A 3,101-nucleotide genomic window follows, 5' to 3' on the forward strand; every position below is an offset into this window, starting at 1 on the left:
ACAAACTGACTGTGCAATACAGAAAAAAATCAATAAAAATCCAAAGTAAGAGTCCTTAAATGAGTCCCTGCTTGAGTTTGTTGTTGAGGAGTCTGAGAATGGAGGGTAGAAGCTGTTCCTGAACCTGATGGTGTGAATCTATCAGGCTCCTGAACCTCCTCTTGGTACATTAATTATGGCTTCCCCTGACAGCACAAAAAAAAAGACGGACTACACTATTGCAAGCCATCTTTTTTTGTAGTAGGCTTACTGTGAATAATTATGATTTAGCTTGTGTATTTATTGTCTTTTTTAATTCAATTAAGTTTACTCTTTTAGTTTTTTTCTTACTTGCTTGGGTGCAGCAAGTAAGAATGTTATCCAAATCAAATCAATCAAATCAAATCAAATAGCTTTTTATTGTCATTGTACAAGTTATACAACGAGATTTATGACAGCAGTACAAGGTTACCAATGCAGTGACGCAACCACAGGCAGCACCACAGAAGTTAAATAAAAAATGTAATTTACAGTGCCGTATATGTCCTTTATGTGAATGGAGGGGGGGTGTCGGCTGTATGTATAATAGATGTGGAGGACAGAGAGGGGAATTTGTGGATATGTGTGTTCATTAACATCAAATCAAACAGATCTGGAAGGGTACCGGGAAGCAGAAGATGCTGGAGGATGAGAGGGATTAACTGTTGCAATCCTCATTCAGAAGTGCAGAGGGAGAAGATATTTAGTTGTGTGGCTATGTTAGGAAAAGTAATTCAACACCTATTACAGAGTGTAGACTCCTCAGCACTAAGCCACAGTTCACGGGACCAAGACTTTGTTCTTCCCATTCAATGTTAAAAGCATTTACACCTAAGAATTTTCTACTTTTCAATATAAAATTTACACAGTGAACAGGAAACACTTCCATCTCCATTCTCAATGTCAGGTTGGCGTTGCAGACCACTGATGAGGCTCATTCACAAGCAAGGTCAAAGGCCAAGCTCCAAGACTTTGTCAACTTGTTCAATGAAGCATTCATGAGAATATGCCTTAGGCTAGGCATCTACCTACCAATCAGCTAGCTCAATCACTGTCAGTGGTACTGAAAACCAGAATTCAATTTCCCTCTCTCAGGAGTTGCTTTTCAGAGAATGCCACCACCAATAACAAAATTCATTACCATCTCCAATGCTTCACCTACCCTTTGGATGTCTGGGGCAAAGGTTATTCAACGTTCAAGACTTCTGAGCAAACACTAAACTGATGGTCCAGAAGGCAGCACCAATCACCAACAAAGACATGGAGAGGTACCACCAATGTTGCTGCTATAAAATATTCCAGGCCTATTAGTAGGATGAGCAAGCCAATATCAGTGCCCTCTCCCAGCCCAATATCTCAGCTGACGTCATAGGACATCATCCAATATGTGTGATACTGGACTTCTGAAATGGGCGCTGTGTTCTGCTAGCATGGCAAGAAACATTCAGAGGGCATGCAGAGTGCTTGGGAGAAGTTCTGAAAGTCTCCAAGAAAATTCTTATTGTACTCACTGATTCTCAATTCAAGTAGATACCCAGCCGCTGACTGGTCAAAATTGAGACAGAGCACTCAGGCACTGAGCAACTTGAGTCTCTTTGACAGGGAAAAGCAAAGGCAAAGCAGAAATGGTCAAATGAGTGTAGGTCGTCTCAAGCTATCCATCTTCCTACCTTGACAACTCATACATCTGGAAGTACAGTAGAATCCCAAATTCAATCAATCAGGAACTCAAAAAATTGGCAAAAAAAAAATTTTGAGGAAATAAATAAAATTTCAAATAAATAAGACTGGGCAGCTGGACCCTTTGGGATAGCGGCAAGATTTCACTGGACATGCGCAGGTTAGCCCGGCTCAACTAGCAATGACCCACAGTGAGCGCACATTCTTCTTGCTGTGGCCACTTGCGTGGTGGTGAGTCAGGTGGTCAGTGTGAGGAAGGGGCACATCTGAGGGTCATTGCTAGTTGAGCGAGGCTAACCTGCGTGAGCCCAATGAAATCTCAGTGTTCTCCCATGGGGTCCATCTGCCCAGTCTTACTTCTAGTTGAATTTTTATTTATTTCCTCTAAAGTAACACACAGCCCCTTGGTGAAGATGGGAGCAAACATTCAGCCAGCGGAGCGCCCTGGTCGCGCTTCAACAAAGTTGCATTGCAATGAAATAGCATCGCCCAGGATAAAGAGCTGACCGATGCTGCTGGGATAATTCTCCCAAGCTCTCCCTATTCCTATTTAGGCTTGTATTCTCTGGAATTTAGAAAATTGAGGGGTGATCTTATAGAAACATAAAATTCTTAAGGGTTTAGACAGATTAGATGCAGGAAGGTGGTTTCCAATGCTGGGAAAAAACAGAACCAGGGGCCATAGTTTAAGGATAAAGGAGAAGTTTTTTAGAACTGAGATAAGGAAAAATTTCTTCTCTCAGAGAGTGGCAAATGTGTGGAACTGTTTGCCACAGGAAGTAATTGAGGCCGATTCCCTGTCAATATTTAAGTGTAGGTTAGATATGGCCCTTGTGGCCAGGGGGATTAGGGAGTATGGAGAGAAGGCAGGAACTGGGTATTGATCATAATGAATGGCGGTGTAGGCTTGAAGGGCCAAATGGCCTCCTCCTACATCTATTTTCTATGTTTCTGTGTCTAATTATAGTCTTTATCTTTATTAGTATATTATCAAGTATATTAATAACATCTAAATTTATTGGAGTGGGTGTTAATTATGATGGCGGGATGGTTAGCATAGCAGTTAGCGCTATGCCGTTACACTAGTGACCAGGGTTCGAATTTCAATTTTGTAGGTTTCAGGAATTACCTGATTAAAATTACACAATTAAAGACTACAATATTGATTTTTTTTTCAAATGACTTTACATTTTGCACTGTCTTTTGTCTTTTAAACTGTTTATTCTTAATGCAGGTGTATTAGTTATGCATTGGAAGAGTGAGTCTCAGTCAACCAGAAAATTTGCAAATCCGCCATCTGCAATCTCCTAGATGCTGGATAATGGGAATTCTACTGTATTTGTGAATGCCACATTGATCTCATCAGCCACTCAGAGTGCTCAAAAAATGAAATGTAAGCCATA

Source organism: Narcine bancroftii, chromosome 9, assembly GCF_036971445.1.
Source record: "Narcine bancroftii isolate sNarBan1 chromosome 9, sNarBan1.hap1, whole genome shotgun sequence".
NCBI lineage: Eukaryota > Metazoa > Chordata > Chondrichthyes > Torpediniformes > Narcinidae > Narcine > Narcine bancroftii.